This window comes from Aquarana catesbeiana, linkage group LG07 (genome assembly GCF_042186555.1).
Source record: "Aquarana catesbeiana isolate 2022-GZ linkage group LG07, ASM4218655v1, whole genome shotgun sequence".
Taxonomy (NCBI): Eukaryota; Metazoa; Chordata; class Amphibia; order Anura; family Ranidae; genus Aquarana; species Aquarana catesbeiana.
The window spans coordinates 298,882,573-298,903,166 of NC_133330.1; the positions used below are offsets into that span (position 1 = coordinate 298,882,573).

Sequence of the window (20,594 nt, forward strand, 5' to 3'; positions counted from 1 at the left end):
AGAGGGGCCAGAAGATGGACGTTGCCTACACAGGGGATATCACTGGATTCTTTTGCAGGTAAGTTGCACATATTGGCTAGCCCATTATGCTTTTCATTTGCAGGCTTTGCAGTGAGCAACAGAGGAAGTAAAACTCATCAGGGTTTACGTTCTCTTTAAGGGGGTAAATCCTTCCGGGGCTGAAGTGGTTAATACTCATTTATTTGAACAATGCAGCTTAATGTAACACTTTGTTTTACAATGTAACATTCAAAACCAAAGCGAAATATTTCCCCACAGACAATATAAGTCTATAGACATCCCAGTGTGAGGAGGAGGGGGGAGGGGGGAGGAGGATGCAGGAAGTGACACGCAATTCTGTATCATGGCAACCACACCGCTCTGCGTCCTCCCATCACACGGGGACCGCAGAAGACGTAACGTCTGAGGGAGGAGCTTGCAGGACTCGTCCAATCACAGTGCGGGATGTCTGGGATACGCCATATGAACTTCTCCAGAGGCCGCCCAGTCGCCGCACCCGGGTAACTTCACCGAGAGAGACGGACAATTCTTATCACTAACACCGGGGAGAGGGGGGGAGGCCAGCAGAGCAACTGCAGGACTAAGCATGAGGGGAGCGGGGCATGCTGGGACTTGTAGTTCCTCAGGCTGCCCCCCTCCAGTGTACTAATGATGATGTTTCTGTTCTTGTAATCACTGCTATAAGAAGAGGACAGTACTGAAAGAGATGGGGGGGGGGGGGGAGCAGCCATTGCTGAGTGTATGTCTGGAAATGCTCATCGCCTGGCATCGCCAGGAAGCAACATTCAGGTCATCGATCGCTCAGCTCCTCATCTGGTGTGTGGCTCAGGATTGGGCCTCATTCACATGATGACATGTGACAGGCGGCGTCCTGGTTATGTGTGTTCTTCATATAGAGGGCGCCGTTCATGTAACCACTCACCCCGCTTCCTGACCAGGACAATTTTGTGCGATACGGCACTGCGTTACAATTGCGCAGTTGTGCGACGTTGTACCCAAATAAAATTGATGTCCCCTCCCCCCCACAAATAGAGCTTTCTTTTGGTGGTATTTGATCGCCTCTGTTTTTTTTTTGTTTTTTTTTTGCTATAAAACATAACGAATAAAAAAAATCTAATTTAGGCCAGTATGTATTCTGCTACATATTTTTGGTAAAAAAAAAAAATAAAATCCCAATATATTTCGCAAAAGTTATAGCGTCTACAAACTATATGGGATAGATTTATGGACTTTTAACTGCTTGCCGGCTGTCATATGACGGGCAGGCGGTGCGGCTCTCGTTCTGGGCGGGGCGTCAGATGACGTCCTCGCATAGGATGCATTAAGGTGAGAAAACACTTACTTGTACAACCCCCTTAATGACACCCCCAGATCGGTCCACAGATCGCAGCGCGGACTGTGAACTCGCACAGGACTCAGATCACATAGGGGAGAACACACAATGCGATCCGATTCTAGTGCGTGGGGGGGGGGGGGGAGTCCCTACACTATTTTCGTGCAAATCCAATGCGAGTTCAGCCATACAGCTGTATGGCTGAACTCGCGCTGCACAGATATCGCATGTGACGGGGGGTGCGACTCACATGCAATGTCTGACATCGCACATATGTGAACTTAGGCTAAAGCAGTAGTTAAAGTGGAGGGCCACCCTGAAAAAAAATTGCACCAAAAATCCTAAAAAAATAAAAAAAAAACATTTGAAAAAAAATTTTTTTTTTAACTTACCTGAACCCTTGTTGCTAGGCAGTCTTCCTAATCTGCCTCTTCCTATTCCGCGGCGTGTCCTGTTCCTCAGTGAGCGGCCCCGTTGCCTTCTGGGAACTGTGTGTGTTCCCAGAAAAACACGGGGCCATTCACAGAGCGCCGCACCGCTCGCGCGTGCGCAGTAGGAAACTGGCAGTGAAGCCGCAAGGCTCCACTGCCTGTTTCCCTTAGTTAGGATGGCGGTGCCGGGACCCGAGAGCCGAGGGACGGGTTGGCCTCGGGCGGCCGACATCGCTGACACAAAGGACAGGTAAGTCTACTTATTTAAAGTCAGCAGCTACAGTGTTTGTAGCTGCTGACTTAAAAAAAAAAAATTTTGCTGGCCGGAATCCCGCTTTAACATGCATGTTAGTGCAGTACACCCCAGTAAAAAAAGTTTGAACCTAACCTACAGTAATGCTTCCTCACATCTTGTGACTTGCTACATAATTCTAAACTGTGTGATCACTGGGGCAAAAGAGACTTAGAAAATGCTTCCTTTTGCCTGCAGCAGACTAAAAGCATCATTTTAGCCTAGGCAAAGTCACTGGATTGGAGCTCGAGGATAAAACGTCGAGTATCTTTTCTTAGAATGGTGTTGCCGGTATATTGCGGCATGTGGAGAATTATTTCATCCAGACTTGTAGAGTTACTGACAGATCCACATTAAGCCTGAGACCATTTAGCTGTGTGTTATCTTTGTATTACAGTGGAATGTAGATGTACTAATATACAATATATAACATCACCATGTCCAGATCAGCAAAATTGCTGACAGTTTGTTTTTCATTGACTAATCACCAGCATGCTGCGGATTTCACCTCCCTGGTAACAGCTTCACCAACAGGAATCCTCACCCTGGTGACCATTATAAACTCTCTGGATCTTGGCAAGTAGTGTGGATGGTGAATACCTGTGAAATGCCTGAATTCGTATAACACGGTTCTCCTCTATCCCCAGAGAACGTGCGCTGCTTCTCAAGTGCCTGTAAGTACCTGCATCTAGTATATTCTTCCAACTGCACTGTGGTGTTCATGTTGCTTGTGCCTCCAATGTGGATTGTATTTTGATTACAACCTATTAAATGTAGACCCTTTTCAATAGAGAACATCAAACCCTGAAATTGAAATAGAGAAGCTAATCTGGGATTGCAATTTTTGCAGCACTTTGAGAATTCAGGTCGGGTATTCTCAGTCCCACCTACTGTATACTCTATGTGCTTTCCCACAAGGTGTTTGCGCACTGCAGAATTATGCGCTATAGACACGTGGAATCCAGCTCTGCCCATTTACATGAGCTTTGAACTCTAAAGAGCGATCTGTGAGGGGGTTCAACAGGTGAGAAGGCAACATAACGCCTTCTCACCCCCTTTTTCAGCCCTTAAAACCCTGAACCATAGCGCACGCAGTTGCGGGGGAAACACTTTTGCCACTCCACAGTGCAAAGCATTGCGGCCATGGCATGTGTACACCCTGGTCCGCAGCATATAGATGAAGTACACCCTAAAACAAAAATCCCTACATCTATAGACACCCACATTCCAGGGTGGATATAATTCAATAATGTAAAAAAAAATCAAAAACATTTTTTTTATTATTTAAATCGATATTTTTTTTAATCAAATTTATGCTTTTGGAGTAAAAATCTATCTAAAGATAGTCTTCTATTTAAGATACATTAATAATTTGGTTTAATCGGCATGAAATGGAGCTTGGTTATGTAGCATGAGGCTGTATATTCTGCAATATTTACATTTTTGGTAGGCCCATGCAATGAATTCAAGCTCTGCAAGCTGAGATAACATGCACTGCATTGATGCATTCACACAATGTCACAGTCACCATGAGATAAAACAAAGTTCAGGAATATTCCTTTTTCCCATTGTTGTGCAAATCTATGTACACTACAAACTGTATGATTGAATCGGTTCCGGTATCGCTGTTTTACTAACCTGCCAGCTTAATATTCTAAATAGGAAACTTTCATTTTGTTTGCAAATATTAACCATATTAACCACTTGCCACCCAGGCCAATTCTGACATTTTCTCTCCTACATGTAAAAATCATATTTTCATATTTTTTTGCTAGAAAATTACATAGAACCCCCAAATATTATATATATATTTTTTAGCAAAGACCCTAGAGAATACAATAACGGACGTTGCAACTTTTTATCTCGCACTGTATTTGCACAGCAATTTTTCGAAACGCGGAACAGTTTTGTGCTTTAAAAAAAAAAACAGTAAAGTTAGCCCAATTTGTTTGCATAATGTGAAAGATGAAGTTACGCCAAGTAAATAGATACCTAACATGTCACGCTTCAAAATTGCACACGCTCGTAGAATGGAACCAAACTTCGGTACTTAAAAATCCCCATAGGCGACACTTTAAAAACTTTTATTGGTTACATGTTTTGAGTTACAGAGGAGGTCTAAGGCTTTTTTTTTATTGTTAATTTTACTTTTTTTTTTTTTTTTTTTTTTTTTTTTTAGTTTGACACTTTTTTAACCACCTCAGTACCGGGCACTTTCGCCCCCTTCCTTCCCAGACCAATTTTCACCTTTCAGTGCTCTCACACTTTCAATGACAATTGCGCGGTCATGCTACGCTGTACCCAAATTAAATTTTTATCATTTTGTTCACACAAATAGAGCTTTCTTTTGGTGGTATTTATTCACGACTCCGTTTTTTATTTTTTGCAATATAATCGAAAAAAGAGAGAAAATTTGGAAAAAAAAACAACATTTTCTTCTTTCTATTTTAAAAAAAATCGAATTTTGTCATAAATTTAAGCCAAAATGTATTTTGCTACATGTTTTTGGTAAAAAAAATCCCGTTAAGTGTTTAATAATTGGTTAGTGTGATCACGGACACATGTGCGCAAATGATCATATACAGATGTGCGCAGGTGACGTATGTGTGAAGATAATCATTGGGGCATGTGATTTTACTGGGACATATGTGGGGGACAGGTGTTTTTACTATGTGGGTACATTTGTTTTGGGGATATGTGTTTTGGGGACATTGTGTGTTTACTTTGTGTTTTTACATGTGTGTTTGGGACACTAGACTGGTGATCAGTGAGTAAAAAGCTGTAAAATCCATCGGAAAAAATCCATGGATTTTGTTGTCGGATTGTCCGATCAATGACTACTTCCGTGTGAGGAGAGGAGAGCCGATTGCCTAGCAACCAGCTCTGTGTTTACATCACATGACGGCTGTGATTCGACACGGCCGTCATGTGATCAGAAGGGCCAATCGCAGAGCCCCCCTGCCGATCGGGGATGCGCCGTGTCCGCGCGCGATCCCGCTCCTTCTGAGGGACGTTCCTGAACGTCCACTCAGAAGGAGAGATAGCCCACCCGGCCGTTTATGTGCAGTGGCCGGGTGGGAAGTGGTTAAAAAACAAATTTTTTTTTTATCACTTTTATTCCTATTACAAGGAATGTAAACATCCCTTGTAATAGGAATATGACATGACAGGTCCTCTTTGCAGTGAGATATGGGGTCAATAAGACCCCACATCTCACCTCTAGGCTGGGAAGCCTGAAATAATAATAAAAAAAAAAAAAAACCAAATGATCTTGGCTCCCCAGCCGAGGCGGCGCCGTTTGAATGCAGAGGCCGGGTGTGACGTTATAACATCGTGCCCCTCTTCCGAATGATTATAGAGATCAGACGACTATCTGGTCTGCCAGAAATCTATGGAAAGCATCCGGGGCCAGCGGATCTGTTCTCCGACTCACCGATGGAAGCAGTGAGTCAGTAGAAGCACCTGAGGGCGGTGAGAGAGGGGGGCATCCCATCTCGCTGCCCGTAATAACGATCAAGCGGTGGAACAGCTGCTATGATCATTCATATGGTGTAGGGAATCGCCGGCTAAAAAAGCCGATATCTGAATGATGCCTGTAGCTGCAGGCATCATTCATATATCACCACACAAAGTCAAGGATGTCGTATGACAGCCGGCGGGTGGGAAGTGGTTAAAGATTCTAACTACCAGCAAGAATAAGTCCTTACATTTAAAGAGCACCTATCATTTTAGATCCATCATGGCATCGCCTGTTAGCAGGCATCCACTCACCTGCTGCCGCCACGTCCCTCACCTTGTTGTGTCTCTGCCGCATCACCAGCCCTCCCATTACAGTAAAGTGACTGTCGGTGAGTCAACAGCGAGTCAGAGGAGGATCTGCTGCAGGACAGAGATGACAGTTGCTCTTTAAAAAATATGATTTAAATTAAGCCTTTTTACTAGTGATTTAAATCAAATCCACGCTGCCACATTCTAACACTAACCTATCTAGCCCTGTAAAGAAAAAATACGTATCCATACCCCTTCTGAAGCCGATCCTACCCGATCTCCAGCGGCGGAAGCTCTGCAGAGGACACAACCGACAACGACTGTGAAATATATGGGAAGTGATGTCACACATAGACTTATGCCCTGTACACACGGTCGGATTTTCCGACGGAAAATTTGTGATAGGACCTTGTTGTTGGAAGTTCCGACCGTGTGTACACAAATCCGACGCACAAAGTGCCACGCATGCTCAGAATAAATTAAGGGACTAAAGCTATTGGCTACTGTCCCGTTTATAGTCCCGACGTACGTGTTTTACGTCACCGCGCTCAGAACAATCGGATTTTCCGACAACTTTGTGTGACCGTGTGTATGCAAGACAAGTTTGAGCCAACATCCGTCGGAAAAAATCCATGGATTTTGTTGTCGGAATGTCCGATCAATGTCCGACCGTGTGTACGGGGCATTACTATGGGGCTTCTGTTGTCGGCTGTGTCCTCTGCAGTCTGCACCCACCTACACAACGAAGCCGCGGCTGACAGCTCAGCGTGGGATCGGGTCAAGTCAGCTTCAGAAAAGGTATGTATACTGATTTTTTTCTTTACAGGGCTAGATAGGTTAGTGTTAGATCATTGATGTCTATAGATGCAGGGATTTAAGTTTTAGGTTGGACGTCTACTTTAACCACTTGATTTCCGAAGATTTACCCCCCTTCATGACCAGGCCATTTTTTGCGATACCACACTGCATTATTTTAACTGACAATTGCGCAGTCATGCGACGCTGTACCCAAATAAAATTGATGTCCTTTTTTTTCCCCACAAATAGAACTTTCTTTTGGTGGTATTTGATTACCTCTTTTTTTTTATTTTTTGCGTTATAAACGAAATACGACTGACAATTCTGAAAAAAAGCGCAATATTTTTTACGTTCTGCTGTAAAACATATCCAATAAAAAAAAATCTAATTTCTTCATAAATTTAGGCCAATATGTATTCTGCTACATATTTTTGGTAACAAAATTCTCAAAAGGCGTTTATTGTTTGGTTTGCGTCTATAAACTGAGGGATATTTTTATTTATTTTATTAGTAATAGCGGCGATGAGTGACTTATAGCAGGGCTGCGATATTGAGGCGGACATCCTGGCAGGAACTGATACTTTTTGGGGACCAATGACACTAATACGGTGATCAGTGCTAAAAATATGCAGTGTTAGTGTACTAATGACACTGGCTGCGAAGGGGATTTACATTAGGGGAGATCAAAGTGTTTAAATGTGTGCCTAACCAGTGTTTATGAACTGTGTGAGGTGCTTTTACTAGGGGAAGAGATGGAATTTATTCCATGCTTTGCAGGGACACAAACTCTATCCCTTCCCCCTTTCAGAACGGGGATCTGCCTTGTTTACATAGGCAGATTGCAGTTTTGTCTCTTTGCGCAACGATTGGCAGGTGCCTGAGTAGATCGAGTACCCGTAAGTGTGGGATGACATACATTTACGTGGTTCGGCGCACAGCTGCTGCCTTGTAGCAGTAAAACTGCTATAGGGCGGACAACTTCAACTTCTTGTTTTTAGCACCCAACCCCCCACCCCGAGTGCAAGTTGGACAAACACTAACATTCTTTCCACTACAGTTCACCACTAAAGTGAGTCCATAAAGCGTTTTTCCCTCTATTCTATTCTAGCCCCGAGGGCTTTTACACTGGAGCGGTGCGCTGGCAGGATGCTAAAAAAAAAAGTCCTGCCAGCATTTTGTGTACACCACTCCTAAACCGCTCCTGCCCATTGAAATCAATGGGGCAGCGCGGCTATACCGCCGGCATAACAGCGCTTTGCGGTGGTTTTAACCCTTTCTCGGCCTCTAGCGGGGGGTAAAAGCGCCCCGCTAGCGGCCGAATAGCGCCACGAAATTGACCGCCAACGCACCCACCGCCCCAGTGTGAAAGGGGCCTTACTAACAGCTAAAACCAATGGACACTATTCTATACTCTGACTCTTGGACCTCTCTGCTGCCTTTGATACAGTTGACTCTTTTGGTCTACGTGACTACACTGTTCGCTGGTTCTCATCCTACCTACCCCACCGCACCTGTAGTGTTGCTTACAGTTCTTCCCCCTCCTCTCCCTTTCTTCTGTTCTTGGACCTCTCCTTTTCTCCTTGATAACCTCCTCCCTGGGTCAGCTCAATACCATTTCTATGTTAATGACACCCCCCCCCCACATGCCTCTTCCTCTGACTTCAATGACACATCAATCAGCCTGTCCCCACATGCCAGCGTGCTAGGTGCAATCCTGGACTTTGAAATATACTTTCGGCTCTACATCCAATCACTGTTCTAATCATGTTGCCTCAACCTCTGCAACATCTCCAAAATACGCCTCTTCCTGACCAAAGACACCACAAAGCTCCCAACTCATCTCTCACCTCGACTACTGCAACTCCCTCCTCATTGACTTACCTTTACATAGGCTATCCCCCTTCAGTCTATCATAAATGCTGCTGCCAGACTTATCCATCTTACCAACTGTTTAGTGTCCTCCACCCCTCTTTGCTGATCCCTCCATTGGCTTCCACTGACCTAACAAATTGAATGCAAAATACTAACAACAACTTACAAAGCCATCCACATTCCCCCCAGTTACATCTTTAATCATGTCTCAAAATACCAACAAAATCATTCCCTTAGTTCCTTCCAAGACCTTCTGCTTTCAAGGTCCCTTGTCACCTCCTCCCACGCTCGCCTCCAGGACTTCTCTCGAGCCTCTCCCATCCTCTGGAACTCTCTCCCACAATCTGTCCTACTATCTCCTACTCTGGGAAACATGTAAGCCTCTATGCGTGTACATGTTTAGAAGGTTAACCACTTCAGCCCCGGAAGAATTTACCCCCTTAATGACCAGAGCATTTTTTGCCATACGGCACTGCGTCACGTTAACTGACAATTGTGTGGCCACGTGACGTTGCACCCAAACAAAATTTACATCTTTTTTTCCCCACAAATAGAGCTTTCTTTTGGTGGTATTTGAACACCTCTGTGGTTTTTATTTTTGCGCTATAAACCAAAAAAGATTGACAATTTTTTGAAAAAAAAAACAAACAATATTTTTTCTTTTTTGCTATAATAAATATCCCCCAAAAAATATAAAAAAACACATTTCTTCCTCAGTTTAGGCCGATATGTATTCTTCTACATATGTTTGGTAAAAAAAATTGCAATAAGCATATATTGATTGGTTTTTACAAAAGTTATAGAGTCTACAAAATTTATGATTAATGGCATTTTTATTTTTTAATTTTTATTAGTAAAGGCAGTAATCTGCGATTTTTTTTTTTTTTTTTTTTTTTATCGTGACTGCGACATTGCGTCGGACACATTGGACACTTTTGACACTATTTTGGGACCAGTGACATTTATATAGCTAAAAAAAACCACTGATTTTTGTATAAATGTCACTGGCAGGGAAGGGGTTAACACTAGGGGGCGATCAAGGGGTTAAGTGTGTTCCCTCAGTGTGGTCTAACTGTAGGGGGATGGACTAGAACATGACAGAGATCACTGGGAGCAGTAGATCCCTGTCATGTCACTAGGCAGAACAGGGAAATGCCTTGTTTACATGGGCATCTCCCCGTTCTGCCTCTCTATGTGACAGTCGCGGGCCACCGGCGGACATCGAGTCTGCAGGACCCGCAAGCACGCTCCCGCGCCGGGCGTGCACCACTAGCGACGTGCGCACGCTGCTAGCCTGCCTGACGGAGGGACGTACGGGTACACCCATTTGTGCAGCCGTGCCATTCTGCCGATGTACATCGTCGTGCAGCGGCCGGCAAGCGGTAAGAAAGGTACCATCATCCTGAATATTAGAGAAGAGTAACTAGGGGTGACCCCTACTGAACCCCCAGATGGAAGAGTAATAGACTATATAGGTACCCAATTATTTTATATTATATTTATATATTAACAAATGTTTTTGTTCAATAATTGGGTACTGAGATCCATTACTCTTCCTACTGGGGGTTCTGTAGTGGTCACCCCTAGTTACTCTTTCCTATCTTCTACTCTGTTCATATTTAGATGATCCCTGAAAATCCTTCTCTTTAGAGAAGCCTAACCTGCCTTCTCCTGCACTTTTATTTTCTCCTGACGCTCATCCTCACAGCTATTACCTTTTGTATCACTTGACCCTCCCTTAGATTGTAAGCTCTAACGAGCAGGGCCCTCTGATTCTTCTTGTTTTGAATTATATTGTAACTGTACTGTTTACCCTCGTGTTGTAAAGTGCTGCACAAACTGTTAGTGCTATATAAATCCTGTATGATAACGGTATTATTAATATTAATAACTTCTGAGCTTCCTTTTGGGACTGTCCCCCAGCCGTGCTGCCACACTGCCATCATAGAAGTCTCCCGTAGAAGTCTCTTCTATGTGCATGCTGCTGCTTGAAACTACAACTGTATGTGCAGACATTCAGATCACAATGCACGTAGGTGGTGCACAACTGTACTGAGTATGGTTGTCACCCTAGGAATGTGTGTGTGGTAGGACTACATGACATCGTGTTAGGACTACATAACTCCTTCCACTCTTCTCAGAGGAAGGTGTTTTGTACTCCACTGAGATAGCAGTAAAGGATGCAAAAAGTCCAGAGGCAAAAAGCACAGGAAGTTATAAGCTCACAATGGATGAGCAGCTATTTTGTTTTGTACAATTATGGAAAAAAAAAACAGTTTAACCACTCCAGCCACAAGAGGATTTACCCTTTTCCTGACCAGGCCATTTTTTTGTGCTACAGCACTGTGTTGCTTTAACTGAGTTGTGTGGTCGTGCGATGCTGTACCAAAACAAAATTGATGTCCTTTTTTTCCCACGAATAGATCTTTCTTTTGGTGGTATTTGATCACCTCTGCTGTTGTTTTTATTTTTTTCGCTATAAACAAAAAAGAGCAACAATTTTGTTTACTTTCTGCTATAAAACATTTGTAAAAAAAAAATGTTTTCATCAGTTTAGGCCAATCTGTATTCTGCTACATATTTTTGGTAAAAAAAAATTGCAATAAGAGTATATTGATTGGTTTGCACAAAAGTTATCGTGTCTACAAAATAGGGGATAGATTTCTGGCATTTTTATATTTATTTATTTATTTATTTATTTACCAATAATGGCGGTGATCAGTGATTTTTAGCAGGACTGCGACATTGCAGCGGACAGATCGGACACCTAACTGACATTTTTGACATTTATTTGGGAACCAGTGACATTATTACAGTAATCGGTGCTAAAACTATGCACTGTTGTACTAATGACACTGGCAGGGAAGGGGTTAACATCAGGGGCGATCAAGGGGTAATGTGTTCCCTGTTTGTGTGTTCTAACTGTATGGGGGACTGTGTGACTGGAGGAAACACACAGATCCGTCTTCCTGCTTGTCATCTCCCCTGTCAGAACGGAGATCTGCCTTGTTTACACAGGCAGATCCCCGTTCTGTCACTGTTGGGAACGATCGCGGGTGGCCGGCGGCAATTGAGTCCGCCGGACCCGCTGATTGACTCCCCCGCTGGCCAATGGGAGCACGCGCCCACAAAATTGACGTACACCTACGGTGATTTGCGGGAAGGAGCCAACCTGCCACTGTATAATGACGGCAGCTGGTCAGCAAGCGGTTAAGGCTCGGTTCACACTGTTGCGATGTGGAAACCCTGCGAATCCAGTGCGGGTTCCCGCATCGTACCTGAATCACACAGTGGTTCACACTGAGATCTGCTGGGGGTGTCAATGTAAAGTTAATAACACCACCAGATCGGTTCGCAGATTGCAGTGCGAACTGTGAAATGGTGCAGGAATCGGATCGCATAGGTGTGAATGAATGAATGATTTGTAAAGTGCTGCAAATGCGAACTGAATCGCCTCAAGGCGCTAGATGTATTCTCTGTTGTCAGCTTCTTAGAAAAGGAAGGTCTTTTTTTCTGAAGGCCTGGTGGTTTTCTTCCATGCAGATGTTGGTTGGAAGAGCATTCCATAGTTGAGGTCCTTGGACTGCAAATCTTCGTTCTCCCTTTGCTTTGTAGCGGTATTTGGGAATGATGAGGAGGTTTAGGCTAGCTGATCGAAGACTGCGATTCGGCGTGTAGTGTTTTATTTTCTCCTGGAGATATAGCGGAGCGTTTCCTTGTATGCATTTGTGGGTGAGGCAGAGGGTCTTGAATGTGATCCGATTTTTTTACGGTTAGCCAGTGTAGGCTCTTTAGGGATGGGGAAATAGATTCCCAAGGTTTTTTTCCTGTTAACAGTCTTGCCGCCGTGTTTTGGATGAGTTGCAAGCGTGCAAGCTGATATTGGGGTAGTCCTACGTAGAGCGAATTTGCGTAGTCGAGTTGGGAATTGATGATTGTTCCCACAACTGCCGCTTTGTCCTCTTCTGGGATGAAGGGGATGAGTTTGCGTAGCAGGCGGAGGAGATGGTGGGATCCGCTAACTACTGATCCTATTTGTGCATCCATCGTCATTCCTGAGTCAAAGATGACTCAGAGACTCTTGGCTTTGGTGCTCGGAGAGATGGTCTGTCCGAGGATGGTGGGAGGTGTCCACAGAGTCTTTATTTTGGAGTTTTTGTTAGCATGTAGGAGAAGAAGTTCTGTTTTTGATCCATTGAGTTTGAGGGAGCTAATGGTCATCCAGTCATCTATTAAAGTGAGGCATTTCTCTAATTGCTGATGAGGGTCTTTTTGTCCGGTGATGCGAAGGTAGAGTTGGGTGTCATCAGCATATGAGTGGAAGCAGAGGTCGGTTTTCCTGATGATATTGAGGAGAGGGCGGATGTAGATGTTGAATAGCACTGGTGACAAGGGTGAGCCCTGAGGGACTCCACAGGAGATTGCCCGGGATTCCGAGGTGAATGTTCCTAGTTTCACTATCTGAGAGCGATTCTCTAAGAAGGATGCAAACCATTTTAGAGCAGAATCTGTAGCTCCTGCAACTTCTGCGAGGTGGACAAGTAAAGTATTGTGGTCCACTGTATCAAATGCTGCGCTGAGGTCTAACAGTACTAGGAGACACGATTCTCCATCATCTGCTGCTTCAAGGGCATCGTCCCATATTTTGAGAAGTGCTGTTTCTGTGCCATGGCCTGGGCGGAAGCCTGATTGCAGAGGGTCCAGGAGTTGGTGTGTGTCCAGGTGGCGTTGTAGCTGCTGTACTACTGCTTTCTCTATAATATTGGAGATGGTGTTGAGGCTTGTTATTGGTCTGCGGCAGTTAGGGTCCTTAGGGTCGAGATTGGGTTTCTTTAGCAGGGGTTTGACAATGCCTTGCTTGAGGGAGGTTGGCACAGTCCCTTCTTTGAATGATTGATTGATTTATGAGGTGTGTTAGGGTAGGGAACACCCATGCGATTTGATTCCAGTGCGGACCAAAAAAGGGTCCTGTACTATGTTGGTGCAAATGCGATGCAATTTCAGCCATACAGTTTGTATGGCTGAAATCGCATCGCACAGACTTTGCATGTGATCTGCAAACAATGCGGTGCGACTCACATGCGATGTCTGTCATTGTGCTAGTGTGAACCGGCATTAAGTGGTATATTTATCGGACCAAATAAATGAAATGTATTCTTAACGTTTACAAACACTTTAGGATTTTTCTAGGCATCTGATGTCTTAAGTCCATTTAAAAACTTGCAAGCATTACTAAACCCTGATGAAGGGTGAGCATGTTTTTGCCACTGAAACGTGTTTGCGCTTTTGTGAATCATTAAAAGGGGGGACAGTACAATTATAATACAGCTCAATACAGAAGAATTATGAGGGCACTGTACATGTATCTTACCATCTAAAGGGAGGGGGGGGGGGTGGTACGAAAGCTGCAGGGGATGATCTGATGGAGGTGACTCAAGTACAGTTCTTAGGTGGTGTTGGGGATAGGCTTCCATAAATATATGAATTTTCAAAGATTGCCTAAGGGCAGACAGGGTGGGAGCTCACTGGACATACTGAGGTAGGAAGTTCCAGAGGTCAGGAGAGGCTCTGGAGAAGTCCTGGAGGCGACCATGGGAGGAGGTGACAAGGGAGCTAGAGAGCAAGGTGTCTTGGGAGTAGCGGAGAGGACGATATCTGCAGATGAGGTTGGTGATATGGCTGGGAGTGATGTGGATGGCTTTGTACGTTCTGGTTAGGATTTTGAATTTTATACATTGGGCTAGTGGAAGTAAAGGTATTGGCAGAGAGGGGCAGCAGTAACAGTGTATCGGTCTTGGTTGGGGTGGCAGGATTTAGCCAGTGATTGGATGTGGAGGCTGTAGGACAGGTCAGAGTCTAGATACCTAGCACGCTAGTATGTGGTGAGGAACCAATGGTTGCTCTATTCATCTCTATGGTAAAGTTCCAAGTAGGGGAATGGGGAGGAGGAAATACTACAAGCTCAGTTGTGTGACCTCCATACTGATATGTTGCTCAGTAAATTGGTGATGCGTGAGGAGATCAAGGGGGTGAGTTGGGGAGTAGAGAGATATATATTTGGGTGTTGTTGGCATAGAGGTGGTACTGGAAGCCATGGGAGGTTATCAATTGACCCAGGGAAGAAGTGTAAAGAGAGAATAGGAGGGGTCCAAGGATGGAGCCTTGGAGTGCCCCAACAGAAAGAGGAAGAGGAGTGTGGGAGATGGTATTGTATGTGACGCTGAAAGTGCGATGGGATAAGTAAGAGGAGAACCAGGAATGAGCAATGTCGTGGAGGCCAAGGGAGTGGAGTCTACTGAGGTTAGCCCTGTTTGCATGCGAAACACTTATGCCCTGTACACACGATCGGACATTGATCGACATTCCGACAACAAAATCCATGGATTTTTTCCGACGGATGTTGGCTCAAACTTGTCTTGCATACACACGGTCGCACAAAGTTGTCATAATCCGATCGTTCTGATCGCGGTGACGTAAAACTCGTACGTCGGGACTATAAACGGGGCAGTAGCCAATAGCTTTTGACTCTTAATTTATTCTGAGCATGGGTGGGACTTTTTTGCGTCGGATTTGTGTACACACGATCGGAATTTAACCAATTGGATTTTGTTGTCATAAAATTTTATATCCTGTGCTCAAATTTTGTGTGACGGAAAAAGTCCGATGGAAAAAGTCCGATGGAGCCCACACACGATCGGAATTTCTGACAGCACAATCCGATCGCACTTTTTCCGTCAGAAAATCCGACCATGTGTAAAGGGCATTAAAGCGTTTGTTACCCCAACACTTCATATTCCTGATATGTGGCTGCTGTACCATGTACTTGTATGAAAAAGTCTCCTCTTCTCTTTATATTGCTTCCTTTGTGTGAAATCCCCGGTGTTCCTGCCAGTCCTTCTGCTTTCCTATCAAAAACTGATCACACTAAGCACATTGTGGTCAGTTCTCTAGCTGTGCTGGGAGCTCAGCCTGCTCTCCTCCAATGATCAGACTTGTCCTGACACCCCCCTGCACAGCCATTCACTGGGAATCTGTGTGCTGCTGCCCCCCCCCCCCCCCCCCCCCCCAGTTCTTATGCAGCTGAGAAGAGAGGGAATGGGATCATTTATAAAAAAAAGGGAAAAAATATATTTATAATGTATTTTTATGGTTATACAAAAATGTTTTGCCTTTAATTTCTATTTTAAACTGAATGGGTTGTTTTACAAGGTGATCATTTACAATCACTTTAACCAGAGCAATTGAGCACTCCAAAGGACTGTATGAATAAGCAATGAAATCCCAGCACCCCTTGACTATATGGTGGGAAGGGAGATCTTTTGGGGGCCATGTTTAACAATAATGTACAGGCTTCCCGTGACTTGTTGCAATAATTAAATAAAACATCTAACTGGAGAGCCACTTTAAGACTCTTCCAGTCACTTTGTCTCAACAGTTATTACTTTTTAGACTGGGCGTCATGGAAGTAAATTGCTCGGCATTGTAAGATCAGCTGCAGACATGATTTGTCCTAAGCAGAAAGTCCTTGAAGAGGTTTTTGGAATGCGTCCCATGGCTTCAAGTGCTCATAAATACAATTTCTACTGAATAATATGGCACTTCACCTAAGTGCTGTTATATATATGTCATTATCAGTAAATGCAAGATTTATGACTAGCCGGTCCTATTACTGGATTCTACTGAATGTTCCACTGTGTATGCACTGACACCAGACACAGTACAGTGATAGAATGCTTCCCTACCATGTATTAATATTAATAGAACTTTATTTGTCTTTAATATTTGAATGATAAAGCAGATCACCAGAAAGGCTGTAATTTGTCACCGCAAACCGAATTGTTGCCCGACAGCAATTCAGCACATTCGTATTTGTTGGAGAGCCGGAATGCAAAGTATGAGCCTATATTAAAATAAAATAGAAGATTTATGATGTGCACTAGGCCAGCTGTCATTTGGTGATCTTCCAGCTGATGTGGAACAGAAGGCCTGGCTTTTCTGATGTGAGGGGCAAGCTAAAACTGACAATTTCATAACAGCCTGAGAAACACAGACTGTGGATCTGGAGTCTGCTCTCATCAGTGTTACTATCTGCATGGAGTCTTTAGGCTGGTAATTGGCTTCCACCCAAATAGTCACTAGTGTTGGTGACAGTGTGGTAATGACTTTGGACTGCTCTGGGGCGTTTTTTTTTTGCCTGCATTCGTCAGGACTATTGTATGTAAATTATATAAATATTTCTGTGCTAAAGTATAACTAAAGGCAAAACTTTAAAAAAAAATTTTGATAGTGTGGAGATGGATTAGAACATCTGTCAGTTTTTTATTGCTGTCTGTGCCCCCATTAAAGGAAAAGTCCAGCCTGAGCTCGTTTTGCTGGGCTTCTCCTATGGGTCACGGGAGTGCAATTCGTCCGCTCTCTGACGTCACACAGATCAGTCCAGGCAGTGCGTCATCATGACAACGAAGTCTGGATCCGCCAGGTGCCTGGACTGATGGCTGTCTCAGCCTCTCAGCGAGTCGCTTTGACGGCCACTCCCTGCCCCTCCACAGCTCAGCGCTCCAATGAGCGTGGAGGAGCAGAGCAAGAGAGATGCTGACTGACAGTCAGCAGCTCTCCGCTCGGGGAGGTGAGAGAACCGAGCTATCGGCGGTGTTCGATGGCTCGGTTCTCAGTGCAGAGATGCAGCATTGGACTGATGCTGCATCCACCTAGGTAAGTATAATGGGGGGGGGGGGAAACAGATTCCCATACTTCTCCTTTAAGGAGATTCACCCTCTCTATTTGTCCTGTTTACCATTATCATTGAAAGTAAAAGTCCCCAGAACAGTAATAGAGGGGAAATCTTCCATTGGGGATACTAGTTCAGGTGACCTGGGGGTCCCCAAGGGATTCCCTTAATTTGCAGGGATTTCCGCTAACTTCCTGTTTGGCTATGGGACAGGAAGTGAAGGGGAATCTCCCCAATGGAACAAAAATGGCGAAAGAAAATCTGATGGGTCATAACCCTCCCTTGCTCTATCCAAAATTAAAAAAAAAAGTTTTGCCTATAGTTCTTCTTTAAATTCCAGAAGAATGCAGGACCAGTATAAGCTTGGCAAATAGGGGTTGGGTGTGGAGACTGGACTTACACTGTGTGAGAGCTGATTAGAGGAAAGGGACACCCCCCCCACCTTGCACATAGGCAGAGGAACAAAGGAATGTGCAGAGCTGTAGTCTGAATAGACAAGCTCTCTGCTTATCTCCCTCTGAGCTCCCTCCCCGACACAAATTTCAGCTCATGTTATCTCATGTGTCGGAGAACTTGTCAGAAATGACTCCTGCTGATAACAGAGGAATGGAGCACCAGAGAGAAATGACACTTAGAGCTTTGGAGAGAAATAAGTAAACACTGCAGATATATGTGCTTAGTTCAACTTTCATGAATGGGGTTTTCAACCACTTTAAAGTGGGACTAAACCCTCTTATTCCTTACAGCCAAGCAAGTGGTTATGACATCAGCCATTTGGTGGCTTGACAGTTCAGTTGCACAAGCAACTGTGAAAGTTATGATTCACAGCATGCCTTGAATGCAACTGTTTTGTGAAACATTTGATTTCATGGGTTTAGTTCAGCTTTAACCCCCTCCTGACAGCTGCGGGGGTCCTTTAAATGGGTTTTAATCCTGGGAGGTGGAGCAGCTTCCCAATAGTGTGACTGCAGTTATTTACTTCCACAGCACATGATAGGGAGCTCATCCCACTGGCTCCTGATCATAAGCCTGTGACTGAGAGCTATCAGAGAGTGCACTCCCAGTGCACAATGTAAGAACACCAAGGATACATATGTGCGGTGGCTGTGCGTTGAAGCCCACTTTTCCACTTTTCCATTTGCCGCATATTAGGCTGCATTCACACCTGGGCATTTTGAATCGTGGGCGGAATCCTCGCAATTCTGCCCTTGATTTCAAAACACTGCTAAAATGACAAATAGCACAACGTGAATTTCAGATGCTATTCATTTTAATGGCACGTAAAAACACGGTGCAGCTCTGCCACGATTGTCGCGTCACAAATCACGCTGCAATTGCTGGAAACCGCATTATGTGAAGCTTGTTGCCCAAAACAAGGACCATAAGCTTCTTTCTGCGACAAGCTTTGCGTGATGTGGTTTACCGCAATTGCAATGCGATTTGTTGCATGACAATTGCAGCAGAACGGCACCGCACTTTTAGGTGCCATTAAAATGAATTGCATCTGTAAAGCTCGGTTTATACTGGAACCGGCTGCGTATCGCACAGTTGGGTTATGTATTGTGTTTAACAAACTGAAATATTTTAGGGGGGGGAGAATAAAAACAAAAAAACTAAAATAATGTGGTTGCATAAGTGTGCACACCCTTCTATAACTGGGGATGTAGCTGTGTTCAGAATTGAGCACTCACATTCAAACTAATGTTAAATAGGAGTCAGTACACACCCGCCATTATTTAAAGGGCCTCTGATTAACCCCAAATAAAGTTCAGCTGTTCTAGTAGGTCTTTTTTGACATTTTCTTAGTCGCATCCTACAGCAAAAGCCATGGTCCGCAGAGAGCTTCCAAAGCATCTGATGAATCTCATTGTTAAAAGGTATCAGTCAGGCGAAGGGTACGAAAGAATTTCCAAGGCATTAGATCAGGGATCAAACTGGTGGCCCTCCAGCTGTTGTGAAACTACAAGTCCCATGAGGCATTGCAAGGCTGACAGCTACAAGCATAACTCCCTCAGGCAGAGGCATGATGAAACTTGTAGTTCTGCAACAGCTGGAGGGCCACCAGTTTGATACCCCTGCATTAGATTATACCATGGAACACAGTGAAGACAGACATCATCGAGTGAAGAAAATATGGCACAACAGTGACATTACCAAGAACTGGACGTCCCTCCAAAATTGATGAAAAGACGAGAAGAAAACTGATCAGGGAGGCTACCAAGAGGCCTACAGCAATATTAAAGGAGCTGCAGGAATACCTGGCAAGTACTGGCTGTGTGGTACAGGTGACAACAATCTTCCATATTCTTTATATGTCTGGGCTATGGGGTACAGTGGCAAGACGGAAGCCTTTTCTTACGAAGAAAAATGTCCATGCCCGGCTAGATTTTGCAGAAACGCATCTGAAGTCTCCCAAAAGCATGTGGGAAAATGTGTTATAGCAAAAACACTGCACATCACCAAAAGAACACCATACCCATTGTGAAGCATGGTGGTGGCAGTATCATGCTTGGGGGCTGTTTTTCTTCAGCTGGAACAAGGGCCTTAGTCAAGGTAGAGGGAATTATTAACAGTTCCAAATACCAGTCAATATTGGCACAAAATCTTCAGGCTTCTGCTAGAAAGCTGAACACGAAGAGGAACTTCATCTTCCAGCATGACAACGACCCAAAGCATACATCCAAATCAACAAAGGAATGGCTTCACCAGTAGAAGATTAAAGTTTTGGAATGGCCCAGCCAGAGCCCAGACCTGAATCCGATTGAAAATCAGTGGTGTGGTCTAAAGAGGGCTGTACACAGGAGATGCCCTCCCAATCTGACAGATTTGGAGTGTTTTTGCAAAGAAGAGTGGGCAAATATTGCCAAGTCAAGATGTGCCATGGTGATAGACTCAGAACCAAAAAGACTGAGTGCTGTAATAAAATCAGAAGGTGCTTCAACAAAGTATTAGTTTCAGGGTGTACACATTTATGCAACCATATTTTATTTTTTTATTTTGAATTCCCTCCACCTAAAATACAGTATTTCAGTTTGATGTTCAACTGAGTTGCACAGTTTATGGGTCACATAAAAGGTGGAAAAACTTTTGAAATGATTCATCTTTGTCTCATTTTTTCACATCACAGAAACCTGACAGTTTAACCACTTTAAGACCAGCCGCCGAAGTTATACTCTCTCTTCCTCTAGTCAGTCTAGTCAGTCCACCCCCCCCCCCCCCCCCCCTTGATCACTACTAGTGGTTAACCCCTTCCCTGCCAGTGTCATTTACACAGTAATCAGTGCATTTTTATAGCACTGATCACTGTATAAATGTCAGTGGTCCCAAAAATTGTCAAAAGTATCCGATCTG

The 20,594-nt window shown here is 44.2% G+C and overlaps 1 protein-coding gene across 1 annotated transcript in view; it reads left to right on the forward strand.

Annotated features, from left to right (window-relative positions):
- The first annotated feature begins 377 nt into the window (after positions 1-377).
- Positions 378-20,594, forward strand: part of SPATA6 (spermatogenesis associated 6) — a 145,863-nt gene continuing 125,646 nt past the window's right edge. Inside the window, exons 1-2 of the mRNA XM_073593579.1 lie at positions 378-521; positions 2,569-2,751. The gene's annotated coding sequence lies outside the window, so the exon portion shown is untranslated. The remainder of the gene's footprint in view (positions 522-2,568; positions 2,752-20,594) is intronic.